Source organism: Spinacia oleracea, chromosome 4 (assembly GCF_020520425.1).
Source record: "Spinacia oleracea cultivar Varoflay chromosome 4, BTI_SOV_V1, whole genome shotgun sequence".
Taxonomy (NCBI): domain Eukaryota; kingdom Viridiplantae; phylum Streptophyta; class Magnoliopsida; order Caryophyllales; family Amaranthaceae; genus Spinacia; species Spinacia oleracea.
In genome coordinates, this window is record NC_079490.1 from 51082179 (window position 1) to 51097225 (window position 15047).

Consider the following 15047-nt stretch of genomic DNA (forward strand, 5'->3'; position numbering starts at 1 on the left):
CGTCAAAGCTATTGAAAAGTAATTTCAGAATATCTTTTCATAATATATATACAGAGTTCCTAAACTCAGTGGGAGCTTAGTGTTTGTTATTCAACAAACCAAGGCCCAAGTATAGATATATGTTGGATGCGTGTGGCTTGCTGGGCGCGGTCCTGGCTTCGTGTTGGGCCTTCGTCTAGCAAGTCTCGTCCGATGCTAATTCGTACGACGCGCTTCCGATTAAATTCCCGATTCCGGAATTCATTTTCGATACGAACAATATTAAACATTTCCGATTCCAGAATTAATTACCGTTTCGAATAAATATTTAATATTTCCGTTTCCGGAATAATTTTTCGATTCCGATAATATTTCTGATTCTGACAATATTTCCGTTTCCGGCAATATTTCCGATTCCGAAAATATTTCCATTTCCGATAATATTTTCCGATACGTACCATGTTTCCGTTTCCGGCAACATCTACGACTTGGATAATATTTATATTTCCGATACGATCCATATTTCCGTTTCCGGCAATATCATCGTTTCCGGAGTATTCGTTTACTTGCCTTTGACGATCTTAGTTCCCACTGAAACCAAGATCCGTCGATTTCGAATATCCATAGATGGAGTATTTAATGCCATTAAATACTTGATCCATTTACGTACTATTTATGTGACCCTACGGGTTCAGTCAAGAGTAAGCTGTGGATTAATATCATTAATTCCACTTGAACTGAAGCGGCCTCTAGCTAGGCATTCCGCTCACTTGATCTCACTGAATTATTAACTTGTTAATTAATACTGAACCGCATTTATTAGACTTAATATTAAATGAATACTTGGACCAAGGGCATTATTTCCTTCAGTCTCCCACTTGTCCTTAGGGACAAGTGTGCATTTCCTAATTCCTTTGTCGCTCGATGCTTGCTCTTGAACATAAGGTAATAGTTGTCATCCTTATTATGTCTAGAGGTGTTTCTCGGTTTCAGAGTTCAACTGGTCAAATAAACAGATAATCATAGCCTATGATTCATCTGAGCACGGCCATCCATTTTACAGTTTCTAGCTCTCCGAGTGGCCTTGTACAACTTTCAGCATCTCATCCCGATTTATGGGAGGACAATCCCAATCTTGCGATCTTGAGATTAGACTTCGTTTGATAGGTGATTACCTGAGCGTTGCCTTTATAGCCTCCTTTTACGGTGCGACGGTTGACAACGTCAAACTAAGCAGTTCTCAAACAAGTAATCTCAAATCACTCAGGTATTGAGGATTAGTGTCTAATAATTTTAATGAAATTTACTTATGACATATTTTCGTCTCTTATAGTAAAGTTTTGTAACTCTGTCCGATACTAGTCTTCCCAAAGTAAGTATCTATGCAAATGATTACGACATTGCCATGTCCACATAGTTCAAGAAACAGAACTACTAGTCATCTTGCATTCTAGTCGTCTAACGTTTTCTATGCGTCCATCTTTATAGAAAACTCCGACCAGGGACCATTTTCAACTTTTGACATTCAAGTTCACTTGATAGACATTTCTTAGTCACAGGACTGGTCTTGACAGTCTATCTTGAATATTTTGTCAAATTGAAGGGACTCATCATTTAACAAACCACAAATTAAATGGAAAAATGAATTCTATTCATTTATTGTGAACGATTAACCAATAATGTTTTACAAAGTATTAAACTCTAAAACTTTAAAACATTAAACAAGGACATCAAAGCCATTCTCCAATATGCATGTTTCCCATAGCTGCAGTGTGCGAGTTGTGCTTCGCCTGCGGCAGAGGTTTAGTCAATGGATCTGAGATGTTATCATCAGTTCCAATCTTGCTTATCTCGACTTCTTTTCTTTAAACGAACTCTCGTAGAAGGTGAAATCTACGAAGTACATGCTTCACTGTTTGGTGGTGTCTAGGCTCCTTTTCCTGTGCAATAGCTCCGTTATTGTCACAATATAGGGCTATTGGTCCTTTAATGGAGGGGACTACACCAAGTTCACCTATGAACTTCCTTAGCCATATAGCTTCCTTTGCTGCTTCATGTGCAGCAATGTACTCCGCTTCAGTTGTAGAATCCGCAATGGTGCTTTGCTTAGCACTTTTCCAGCTTACTGCACCTCCGTTGAGGCAGAAGAAAAACCCAGACTGTGATCTGAAATCATCTTTATCGGTTTGGAAACTTGGGTCCGTATAGCCTTTAATAATTAATTCATCATCTTCACCATAGACCAGGAAATCATCTTTGTGCCTTTTCAGGTACTTCAGAATATTCTTGGTAGCAGTCCAATGTGCCTCTCCTGGGTCTGACTGGTATATGCTCGTAGCACTTAGTGCATACGCAACATCCGGGCATGTACATATCATAGCATACATTATTGAACCAATCAATGATGCGTATGGAATCCCACTCATTTGTCTACGCTCATCAAGTGTTTTTGGGCATTGAGTCTTGCTTAGAGTCATTCCATGAGAAATGGGTAGGTAACCTCGCTTGGAGTCTGCCATCTTGAACCTTTCAAGCACCTTATTAATATAAGTGCTCTGACTAAGTCCAATCATCTTTTTATATCTATCTCTGTAGATCTTGATGCCCAGTATGTACTATGCTTCTCCTAGATCCTTCATCGAAAAACATTTCCCAAGCCAAATCTTGACAGTGTTTAACATAGGAATGTCATTTCCGATAAGTAATATGTCGTCGACATATAATACTAGAAAAGCAATTTTCCTCCCACTGACCTTCTTGTATACACAAGATTCGTCTGCGTTCTTGATGAAACCAAATTCACTGACTGCTTCATCAAAACATATATTCCAGCTCCTTGATACCTACTTCAATCCGTAGATTGATTTCTTAAGCTGCATACCTTTTTAGCATTCTTTGGATCTTCAAAACCCTCGGGCTGTGTCATAAACACAGTTTCTATTAAAACGCCGTTTAAGAAAGCGGTTTTGACATCCATTTGCAATGTTTCGTAATCGTAATATGCGGCGATTGCTAACATTATTCGAATAGACTTTAGCATTGCAACTGGTGAAAAGGTTTCATCGTAATCCACACCGTGGACTTTCCTGTAACCTTTTGCAACCAATCTAGCTTTGAAAACTTCAAGTTTCGCATCCTTGTCCTTTTTCAGTTTGAAAACCCATTTGCTTCCCATGGCTTGGTAGCCATCTGGCAAATCGACCAAATCCCAAACTTGGTTTTCTGACATGGAGTCTAATTCAGATTGCATGGCTTCTTGCCATTTCTTGGAGCTAGGGCTCGTCATAGCTTGTTTGTAAGTCGCAGGTTCATCACTTTCAAGTAATAGAACGTCATAGATCTCGTTCGTCAAAATACCTAAGTATCTTTCCGGTTGAGACCTATATCTTTGCGATCTACGCGGGGTTACATTTCTTGTTGGTTCTTGATTCTCACCAGATACTTCTAAAGATCTCTAAGTTTCAACCTTAATGTCATCTTGAGCATTCTCTAGAGTTTGTTGTTCGACTCGAATTTCTTCGAGGTCTACTTTTCTCCCACTTGTCATTTTGGAAATGTGATCTCTTTTCAAAAAGATACCATCTCGAGAAACAAACACCTTGTTCTCAGATGTATTGTAGAAGTAATACCCCTTTGTTTCTTTTGGATAGCCAACAAGGATACATTTGTCATATTTTGGTAGAAGTTTGTCTGAAGTTAACCGTTTGACGTATACTTCACAACCCCAAATCTTAAGAAAAGACACATTTGGAGGCTTTCCAAACCAAAACTCATATGGAGTCTTTTCGACAGCTTTAGACAGAGCTCTATTTGGTGTGAGTGCAACTGTGTTTAGCGCATGTCCCCAAAATTCTATTGGAAGTTCGGCCTGACCCATCATTGATCTAACCATGTCTAGCAAGGTCTTGTTCCTCTGTTCTGACACACCGTTCCATTGAGGTGTTCCGGGAGGATTCAATTCTAACAGAATTCCACATTCTTTCAGATGGTCATCAAATTCATAGTTCAGATATTCACCGCCTCTATCAGACCACAGTGCCTTAATATTCTTGCCTAACTGATTCTCTACCTCACTCTCAAATTCCTTGAATTTGTCAAAGGATTCAGACTTATGCTTCATTAGGTAGACATAACCATATCTACTGAAGTCATCAGTGAAAGTGAAAAAGTAGCTGAAACCACCTCTAGCATTTGTACTCATTGCTCTACATACATCTTTATGGATTAAACCCAATAGTTGAGTTGCTCTTTCTCTAATTTTAGAGAATGGTTGCTTTGTCATTTTACCAAGTAAACATGATTCGCACTTACCATAATCCTCTAAGTCAAATAGTTCTAGAATTCCTTCCTTTTGAAGTCTTTCTATGCGTTTCAAGTTAATATGGCCTAATCTATAATGCTACAGATAGGTGAGATCTGAATCATCCTTTTTGGCCTTTTTGGTATTTATGTAATAAACTTGTTTGTCGTGATCTAATAAATAAAGTCCATTGACTAATCTAGCAGATCCATAAAACATCTCTTTAAAATAAAACGAGCAACTATTGTCTTTTATTAAAAAGGAAAATCCCTTAGCATTCAAGCAAGAAACAGAAATGATGTTTTTAGTAAGACTTGGAACATGGAAACACTCTTCCAGTTCCAAAACTAGCCCAGAGGGCAACGACAAATAATAAGTTCCTACAGCTAATTCAGCAATCCTTGCTCCATTTCCCACTCGTAGGTCGACTTTACCCTTGCTTAACCTTCTACTTCTTCTTAGTCCCTATGGATTGGAACATAAGTGTGAGCCACAACCTGTATCTAATACCCAAGAAGTTGAATTAGCAAGTATACAGTCTATAACGAAAATACCTGAAGATGGAACGACTGTTCCGTTCTTCTGATCTTCCTTTAGTTTCAAGCAATCTCTCTTCCAATGCCCCTTATTCTTGCAGTAGAAGCATTCGGATTCAGAAGTGGGTTGACTGACCTTCTTCTTTTCAGACTTGGCGCTAGTTTCCTTAGTCGGGTTGGCCTTCTTTGCCCCTTTCTTAGCATTCCTCTTCTTACCAGATTTCTTGAACTTGCCACCACACACCATAAGCACATCTTGCTTATCACTTTTGAGCATTTTTTCAGCGGTCTTCAGCATACCGTGAAGCTCAGTGAGCGTTTTGTCTAGACTATTCATACCCGCAATGAAGAGAATGGAGGATGATGTCTACAGCCATTTCCTGAGAGAATTGCTGATCCAGCCGACTCATATTTTCAATGAGTCCAATCATTTTGAGAACATGTGGACTTACGGGCTCGCCTTTCTTAAGCTTGGTCTCAAGAATTTTCCTATGAGTCTCGAATCTTTCGACCCGAGCCAGATCTTGGAACATGTTCTTTAACTCACTGATGATCGTGAAAGCATCTGAGTTGATGAACGTTTTCTGTAGATCTGCACTCATGGTTGCAAGCATTAGACATTTCACATCCTTGTTGGCATCAATCCAACGATTGAGGGCTGCCTGAGTGACCCCGTCGCCCGCGGCTTCGGGCATCGCCTCTTCCAGGACATACTCTTTTTCTTCATGCATAAGAACTATTTGTAAGTTCCTTTGCCAGTCAAGGAAGTTTTTCCCGTTCAACTTCTCCTTTTCGAGAATTGATCGGATGTTGAATGAATTGTTGTTTGCCATAGTTAAAAATACAATTGAAAAAGAATAAACAAATAAATAATAATTCACAGTTTCTCTTAATAAACTTAAATTCTAGCATGCATGCATAATTTAATGTTCATTAAGCATTTTATTCAAGTTATGTGTTCCGGTAGGTGTGAATAAAATGATTACAAGACCCAAAAACCATTGAAGAATTAAGCACATTATGTATTTAGAGTCAATTCTAAAATCTTTTACGTAAGCAAAAGCCTTTTCCTAATAGTCTAGAAACTACTACAAAAAAGGGTATAGAGTACTGTTGAAATACACTTTATAGGACGCCTTAGAGGCGTTCTCCAACTCAGCGCACTATAAAGTTTATAAATGGGTAAAAGAAGCGTTTTATATACCTAGTTATAAAGTATAGTGATAGGAGATAAGCGTCCTCTATTCCCTTCCTAAAAGCAGAAAACGAAGAAGGAATATAGAACGATTAACGTACATAACCGTCTCCTATACACTACAATAAAGCGCGCCTTCCGTACATAACCGTCCTCTATTCTTCCTATTAAATATTGAGATACAGAACATCTTTCGTACATAGGCGTACTATATTCTACCCCCTTTTTTTAATATTATTTAAAAACAACACGAGCAATTTTTTTTGAATATTATTTTAAAATAGAATATTACGATTCTAGTATGTAAACCAAATCTAAAACGATAAAATATAAATGATATCGACGCGATCTTTCCAAAAATCCTTTCATTCAATAACAAAATAGTATTATTCATTCAATAACAAAATAATATTTTTCATTCAATAACAAAATAAATGATCTACACAAGGTACGGCAAAAATAAAAATCCAATATCACTGTAAAAATAAAAAAACTCAACAGCAACAGCAGGAACAAATTCTCCAGCAACAGCAGCGCCTGCAGCAGGTACAACAACGTCTGCAGCAGGAACATCAGAGTCTGCAACAGGAACAACAGCGTAACAGCAGTGTCTGCAGCAGGAACAACATCGTCTGCAGCAACAGCGACGTCTGCAGCAGGAACAGACTCCCAACAACAATCTCAGCTAGCTTAAGTCACACTAGATCATCGTCATCATCATCTTCATCTTAATCGTTATTTGGTTGGTGATATTCGATAACGTATGAGATTCACCTCTCCCTTAGCTCGTCAATCGTAGTTTGAGAATACGTGGGAGGTTTGGTAAAATACTACAAGACAAGTTAAAATGTACGAGTAAGAAATAAAGAACATGCAGCAAGCAACAAAACCAGTAAGTGATGAGTATATATATCAAGCCACAATTCAAATGGTAGGGTAGAAGAACACTAATGCAGTATTAGTTTGAGTGGTGTATTGCAACTATATTATCCAACACCAGTTCGAAACATGACTATTGACTGCTACATAGTGTAGTCATGAAATATAATCAGAGTTATAAATTGATATCAACCACAAATTGTTTGAATTAATGACCTACACCAAAGCAAGATGAGACTTATAAAGAGCCCACTAGCTAAGATACATGTAAAAATCTTGAAACATTAACACAGAAAGTAGGACCTTCACAAACACTCCTAACCTTTATTTTCCACTTCTCTTTTCTACCAGTAGAATAGAAAAATCTACGCAAGTGCACCATGAGGCTTCACCGCAATCAGTTAGGCGCTTATCACTTCACTATATTTTGTACTGAACTAAGCTGATTAGTGAGAATTGTTTTACTGATGAAACTTGTTTTTATAGATTACACATCAATATTGACTATTGCTAATTTATCACATGATCAACTGAGTAAAACTAATTTTACTTGTCAAAACTAATTTTACTGGAACTGATTTCACATAAGCTGAAAAGAATTGCCCCTACTATATTATCAGAAGATCAGTTTGTTATTTCAGAAAAGAGGTCAGACATTAAAAGCCAAGCACATTGTCCATAACCAAACAACAGTAACCTGCGGCCCAAGTTCAAGAATAACAAATATGTACACAATGCTTTATTCCAGAATAAAACAAAATCCAGCAAACAGTCCAAAGACCCCATAAATACTTCAGTTTATAGCAGGGAGGTGCAGACAGACAGACAAGGAGGTAAAAGCAACCAGTAGTGGGTGGCGCTAGCCATTGGCAACAGCAGAATAAGAATCTCTAATTAATTTAAGTGTTCTGAGGAATGCCTTGGGCATATTAGAAGTAGAAATAGGAAGAGAGTTTTGGATGCAATAGATTCTAGAATAAAAAATAAGCATGAGTTTTAATGCATCAGAAGAAAGCAGTACCTTTTCAGGAATGAACATTTGTCGATTCAAATGCATTGATCGCCTTCTCGAACTTTTGCACACACAATCTGGACATGGGTCCGAATAGTGAGTTTCAGTCATATGAAAACAGCAATACACTTCCACAGCATCATACTCTTTTGTTTTGACATGTTGAAATTAAGAGCTGAATGTGTAAATAATCAAATTGCATGTACCATTAAGTAGTAAGACTGTAAGAGAAACACATAACCCGCTATTGCGATTACGCCCAAGCCAAAATAGATGGATTGTGAATATTTCTTCATAGTTAGTATACAATATATATGACAGAATCAAATGCATGCCATGATAAATCTGATCTAAAATCTCAACAGAAGAATCATACTTCAGGTAGGATCTCAAGTCTCAATCAAAAAGAGAATTGAGTACAAAACCTTCTTTCTGGAGCTCACAAGCTCGAAGATACAGGTGACCCCTGACAGCATATGCACACTATCAGAAAGCTAATAGATACCTTAGTAAAACAACTTCTTTAGAACATTAATTTCATGGAAACCGTTGCCTGAACACCAACTACTCTACTTAATCTTCTTCTTTGGTCTTAACTGCAAACCAACAACACAATATTTTAATATCTAACCAAAACAACCATGAAATTGGTTTCATTAGGGAAAATCAAGAAATGCCAAGTGACCTCAGAAACATCATCGACGACATTTGTAATCTAGATAGTAATTTTAATTATTGTAAAATTAAGTTTACTAGTAGACAAGCTACACTATACGCCCATAAACTTGCAATCCAGGCAAGGAATAATGGTGTCCAGCAAAGCTACTAAGTAGTGGTTTAGTGTCTGTCAAAAAAAGGGGTAAAACAACAACAGATTAGTGATTCAACTAACCCTTATGAATGGTGTTGTCAGCAAGAGTGATCACCTTCAAACTTCTTTCCAGCAAAGATCAGCCTCTGTTAGTCTAGTGGAATTCCTATCATACAGAAAACAATCAATTTCCCTCTCATTTGATACAACAAAAACAAATGCATAAACTATATGTAGACCATTTAACATAATAACACTATAAATCTATACTCACCATATGCTTAATTAGCACAACAAAAAACAGAACACAATCACATGCTCAACAGAAATATCTTACGAAATCCAATTCCCAATTAGGTTTGCCACATTAACCTCATCGTCGCTAGATTCAATGGCATATTCAGACCGATTTCCATATTTAAATTTCACTTATTAAATCTAATTCCCATTTAGGTTTTCCACATTGAACATGAATATAAATATAGTAACTTTGTTGTCAATACTCATACAGAAAATTTTGAAACACAAGCAAACTAAAAGAAATCTCAGTTCCCAATTTTTTGTAGGTTAGAACAATTCGCCAAAATCAAGTTTACATCAATCAAGATTATAATTATACAATTACCAATTCAAATTTCAATCAACCACATACAAAATATCAAACCATGAGCTAATTAAGTTAAAATTAACTTTAATTATCCAAATTCAATCAGTTAAAAAATATTTAAATCATGTTATAACCCACATAAAAATTCAATCTCCAAAAATCAAAATTCAAATAAAATTATAACTTTTGACAAAATTCAACACCTAAAACCCAAAAATATTATACCTCGGAAATGATGGAAGCAATCGGCGTTCATCGGAGGTTGGGAGGCGGTGGGAAAGGCGGCGCGTTAAAGCCGAAGGTAAATATAGGAGGCTGATGAAAGACGGTGGAAATGAAGTCACTACTAGAAAATGGGTTTATAACGACAAACTTTTTCGTCGTTATAAGTCTCAAAAGTCATCGTTAAACCTTTAACGACGAACAAAGTTCGTCGTGAGTTTTGTCGTAATAGCTTCCGACGTTATTAGTATTAACGTCAACGTTCTTCGTGAATTTTACACGACGAATTTATTGTTCGTCGTTATTTATTAACGACAAAAAGGTTGTTCGTCGTTATTTATTAACGACAAAAAGGTTGTTCGTCGTTATTATGTGTTCAATGACGTCGAACAAACAGCAAACCGCGACCAACAAACTTGACCTAAAAAGGGAATCAAATGAAAACAATAATTTTAATTATCGTCCAACAACGACAAAATATTTCGACATTAATGTGACTATAAAATAAATATAGTTTGTCGTAAATATGAAAAATATATATAACCTACAATTCATTCAAAACCATAAAAAGTATATAGAATAATACACTAAAATTATATTAATTAAACGTAATCAATCACAAAAAATTTATAATAAACAAATTCAATGTGAGTCAAAACAACCAAACTAATAAGTCAGTCATCTACAAGCTGTAATCACTAAAATTGCTAGTGTTGAAGAAAAAAAAGAACAATATCCCAAACTAACTTTCTCCAGCACGCTTGCATCTATGTTTGATGCATCAATCAATTGTTGCTCGAGGGAGCATGCCAAATTAATTGCATTCAACGCAACCTCAGACGTAACAACAGTCACTCTACGAATTCCTTTGGCAATCCCCTGCTAAGATAAAAGAGCAAATGCCTTGGCTTCTCTTAAATTAGATATATGAGTTCCTACATGATCCACAAAGCACGTTTTAGAACAAAGTTAATCAGAAATTCGAAAATGAACAGTTAGAATATCAAGGAGAAATGATACCTCCACAAAGTTCAGCAGAGTATTCTGTCCATTCTTATCTTGATCAGCCAGGAGATCTTCCACCTTTTTCCCAACTGATTATATACAGTATAAAAATTAGTAAATTAACAACTAACACAATTAGCAACTTTGATTCTCTGTAAGTGCTAAAGAAAACTTCATATAATGTAAAATTTACTGACCTCTGTAGCTCGCTTCCCTCTCCTTCGAGCCTGAACACTAGTAAGCTCAAGAAGCACACTCTTGTATTATACAATGGCACAAGAAGAATACATAAGAGACCTCTGAAAAAGCTTGGCTACCACACAGCTAAATCATTCATAAGAGAGTTAATGATACGACTATAAAGATTCAAAGATAAGAAAAACCACAAGGTAATCAGTGACCTGCAGATGAAGGAGAAAACAAGGCACAGAGAAAACTTCCTTTCTCAAGCAAATCCTTGCGTGTATTTCTTTCAAAAGTATTCCTTAGGATATGCTCGGTAACCTTGCCAATGCCTCCAATCTGTTCATAAAGCATAAAGAAATGAATTGATGAACACAAGTTAGCATACACCAGACTATTTAATTGGTTTTACATTTCTCAATTACTACCAAACTTGAGGGACCCCTTCTTAGCCTTCTATACAAAAGCAAAGAACAAAGACAAGACTCATAACAGAGGTACCTTTCTTATCGGGAGGGAGGATATGAATGTCATCACAGCCAATCGATCATTTGGCAAAATAAATTGTCCATTTGGCTTGTTTATATCTGAGCAAACCTAATTCATACAATCAATATAATACCAAGAATTTAAGTCAATATCACATTAACTAACAACCATACAGGCATACAGGAAATAACAGGGTTTCCAAAATTTGATCTTTTAAAGTTTGTAAGTGTGCTATCTACTAGAATCAGGTTATTTCCTGATGGGCAATAAATTCCTGTATCTTTAAACACATCAATGGCTATCAAATAAGGATGGAAGGAGTATCATGGATAAGAATTTCAATAGGAAAAATAAGCATTGTTCACACAATGAAAAATTTGATTTCTCTCGTAGACCTATGCCCCACTAGAGCATAGCATTAGTTGCATCTTTATCAGACAAGAGATTTATCCTAGTCCCAAACAAGGATTTATCCTACTGCAAACCCTACCCATACAAGTTTTATTGTCTGTCCACGATTTGATAAAGTTTTTTTCTATTTCAAAGCCCTTCTCTGCTTCTAATCTTCTGAAAAATCTATTACACTATCAATTGGCTAATACTATGGCCTTGAAGAAATGCTTATCACGCCAAAGTTGAATTAATTACATATGTATGCCAAGAGTTATCATCGATGAGATTTTATCAGTTATTCAGTCTCACTCTCATGGGAATATGGGATAATCTTGCAGCTAAGACACCATCAATGGATAGCCAGGTCAAATGATGGGAAAAAAAACATAAAGATGGCGTCAGATTCTTGAAATTATGACGTATATTACAAAAAAGATATTACACATATATCCTAACATGGACCTTATATTCACCAGATTTAAATTCAATAAGAAGTAAATGAAAATATAAAAGCACCTTAGCCAGTAATCGATTAGGAGCCACACCAGCACTACATGTCAAACCAGTTTCTTCAAAAACACCTCTTCTGATCTCACCAGCAACCTTTTGTGAAAAAGTATACGAAAAAGGGAAACAAAAGCATTCAATCATACAGAAACTTGAGTTATGCAAACAGATACATCAAAGCAGAAGAATAATAGGACAGAAAAGGCAGGAAACAATTTTCCAAGAGATTCATCTGCCAGAATACTCACATCATCACTTCTCACATCTCTTTCTCTGCAGACCTCAGTTATATCAAGGTATGCTTCATTTAAGCTAGCGGAAATGACAATAGAAGGAAGGAGAATTGCAGATCGTTTTTTTATGACAAAGGAGAATGGTGAACATATAAGAATCTGCTAATTTATAAGTAAGCTAATAGATTTCCACTACAGAGTAGTTAAAACTAAGAAAATGTACATTAGAAAAATAAAAAGACAATAAAAATATTAAGTATGAGACATTTCATGTATAGAGAATAAACTGCAAATAGATTCCAATGAATAAAACTACAATCAAGCATAACTTAATTTGGCATATCAACAGAAGACTGTCCCATTAATATACTCGCTTATTCTGCTCTATCATCAACAGAAGACTGTCCCATTAATATATAATTCATTATGGCATAGCAGAGTTAGAGTAAGAGACACAATCAAGCATAACTTAAAATACCTAACAGATTAAGAACGAGGTCCATTAATATAGCTTGCTGGCGAAATTAGGTTTTTCTGAATAGAAATAATGCTATGATCTGTAACACCAAATAAAATAAGAGATCCTTTGGAAGCTTCCTGCTTGCAGTTGAACTAGTTCTAGATGATTCCTGCAATATGATAACAAACAATCTTTAAGTTGATTGCAGATTGCAGATTGGTAACCAAATTATTTACGATAATAATTAATTAAAGTTGATCTCCGTAGAGCTTGACACACTATTGAGAACACAAAATATAAACAGGGGTAAGATCGAATCCAATAAAGATCAAACTTCAAAAAAAAATCGATTAAGCCAAAAACCGAACATCAAATAAGCTCTGGTCATACATGAATATTACCTTGATAATTTCGTTTTAATTTTACAATATGTTTAATTTGTTGTCTAAGTGCAAGATCAGTAGCAACAAAATTAACAACTAAATTGAGAGAAACCTACCTTCAAGCCTAGAAATTTATCTAAACCCAAACTCCCTCTGAAATTTATCAATTAGAAGTTGAAAAACAAAATACAAATATATAGAGATTCAACCTATCCTAACCCATCAAAACAATCAATTTACAGTTACTTCATATAAGAAAACCAAATTACAAGCCACGAAATTTTCGATCTGAAACGAATAAGAGAGAGAAGAATTCATCAAACAACAAAAAAATAATCATAAAAAAACTTACACGTTGAGAATAAGAGAGATCGACATCCAAATTATGAACAAATTGCGGAACTCTTCGCACAGCATTTCGAATGTAGCCTTGCTCATACGAAACGATTTTTTGAATTCTTCGTCTGGGTAATCCGGGTGACTGCATTTCTCCCACCAATCTTTTAATCGGTCCACCACCCACATCCTTCGGTGGTTAGACACCGGCGCCGCCGGAACCAAGGCGGAGGTGAATGTATTCCGATTGCGTTTATTCCGCTGCTGCTTAGACGACGACGGCTGAGCTGCTACGAGTTCTGCTGGCGGCGGCACTTCAACAACAGCTTGTTGGTAATTATTGAATGTGGTTGTATTAAAAAAAATCCATCACCCAACTTCATCTTTGCAGAGATAGAGGGAGAGGGTCAATTTTTGAGAATCGGGAAAACCTAGACGAGTTCAATTAGAGGGTTATAAACTTTTAGGGTAGAGGCGCGTTGAATAAATTGGAAATAACGATGAACATTTTTTATTTTCTTTTTCTTATTTTTCTTTTTGTGGAACAATGACGACGTACTTACCCATTAGTCGTAATTGATTACGAGCTATTGCTTTTAACGACATAATTTTGATGTCATCGCTAATACATCGTCGTTAAATATGTAATTTCTAGTAGTGAGTGCTCTTTGCTTTTGCGGAGTTCTCGATCTCCAGTTACCCACCCAGCCACCATGCTCTTAGTTTTTTAATTTAAAATAATTTTTTGTGCTTTTGGGGATATATCGTCACCTGAAATAGGTTTCAAATTTATTTAGTTTATTTTTTTTTTACATTATTAGGTTTAAGTAATAATGCCGCTAACAATGAAAGTAATTACGACTTTTTTTTATTAAAATATGTTTAAGCCAAAATACACAACGGTTATCATAATCACTGCTTTATATTTTATTAAGTATTTTTAATTTAATTAATTCTTTTTATTATGATAAAGAATACAAGACGGTTAGGTAAGGTACCGTACTCTATTCTTTTCTTCACGCAACTGTTATAATAGAAATGCGTACTCTATAATTCTAGATAACGCTTAGCAAACTTAACCGTTCTCTATTCAGTGTTTCTTATTCTAACTTTTGTAGTAGTGGTACTCTTGGTTAATAGGTACGTCTAAGAACTTATTAGGTAAACCTATCAATTTTCCCACGACATAAAAGGACTCCTTACTTATATCGTTGAGTTTCACCAAAACTAACATGTACTCACAATTATTTGTGTACCTTACCCCTTTAGGATCAATAAGTAACACCTCGCTGAGCGTAAAACTATTACTAGATTGATGTAAAGGTTATCCAAGTAAGTGTTATTTTGGCATGGCACCTTTTAACTCAATTTTTAACGTTTGGAACTTAAGGCTCTTACTATGTTGGTTATATTTTAAGTGAACTAAAATCCTTAATCATGCAACATAATCAAGCCATAATCTCATGCATAATTAAGACATATTTAAAGCAATAAATAACTTAAATCATGCATAAGAT

General features: G+C 35.8%; 1 long non-coding RNA gene across 4 annotated transcripts; it reads right to left on the minus strand.

Moving 5' to 3' along the window:
- Positions 1-10141: 10141 nt before the first annotated feature.
- LOC110801549 (uncharacterized) lies at positions 10142-14237 on the minus strand. 4 transcript variants are annotated; one of them, XR_008918679.1, is made up of 8 exons: positions 14094-14231; positions 13547-13961; positions 12830-12980; positions 12128-12214; positions 11231-11326; positions 10744-11068; positions 10562-10635; positions 10148-10476 (listed from the first exon to the last, which is right to left on the minus strand). It is a non-coding gene; the product is annotated as an uncharacterized lncRNA (long non-coding RNA). The 4 variants fall into 4 exon arrangements; XR_008918681.1 differs by having other exon boundaries at positions 10152-10476; positions 10744-10870; positions 10948-11068; positions 13547-14223; XR_008918680.1 differs by having other exon boundaries at positions 10142-10476; positions 12367-12980; positions 13547-14237.
- Positions 14238-15047: the final 810 nt, after the last annotated feature.